Genomic DNA, 847 nt, shown 5'->3' with positions numbered 1-847 from the left:
GGTGAAAAAGTTTTTCCTCATCTCCGTCCTAAATGGCTTACCCCTTATTCCTAAACTGTGACCCCTGGTTCTGAACTCCACCAACATCGGGAATATTTTTCCTGCATCTAGCCTGTCCAATCCCTTAAGGATTTTGTATGTTTCTATAAGATCCCCTCTCATCCGTCTACATTCCAGTGAATACAAGCCCAGTCGACCTATTATTTCATCATATGTTAATCCCGCCATCCTGGGAATTAACCTGGTGAACCTACGCTGCTGTCCTTCAATAGCAAGAATGTTCTTCCTCAAATTAGGAAACCGAAACTGCACACAATATTGCAGTCTCACCAGGTCCCTGTACAGCTGCAGTAGGACCTCATTGCTCCTATACTCATGCTGTTTGACCCACTGAGTTATTCCAGCACTTTGCCTTTTTTAGCCCTAACACAAGTACAGGTATCAGTAATCAGTAACAGGTACAAGTACAAGTATTAGTAATACACTGTGAATACATAATATGAAAAAATACATGTGAATTACATGTAGCATTGCAGGCTTTAACAAGGACTAACTTTTATGTGTGGGAAGGAACTGTAGAAGTCTGAAGATGGGTCTCGACCAAAATGTAACCTATTCCTTTTCTCCAGGGATGCTGTTTGACCTGCTGAGTTACTCCAGCATTTTGTGATTAACTTTTGTGTCCTGCACCCTGAGATCCGGATCTTATTTTCTTTGAGGCAATTTCTAGTGTCTCTTGAGTTTGGGTAGAACTATGTAAATATAATTTCAAGTTGTCAGTACATTCCAGAATCTGCACAAAGGCCAGTTATCTTTTCCTAACAAAATTATTCTCAAGTCACTGTTT

This window comes from Rhinoraja longicauda, unplaced genomic scaffold (genome assembly GCF_053455715.1).
Source record: "Rhinoraja longicauda isolate Sanriku21f unplaced genomic scaffold, sRhiLon1.1 Scf001455, whole genome shotgun sequence".
Classification (NCBI taxonomy): Eukaryota; Metazoa; Chordata; class Chondrichthyes; order Rajiformes; family Arhynchobatidae; genus Rhinoraja; species Rhinoraja longicauda.
The sequence above is the reverse complement of the archived record's forward strand: the minus strand, read 5'-3'. Positions refer to the sequence as shown.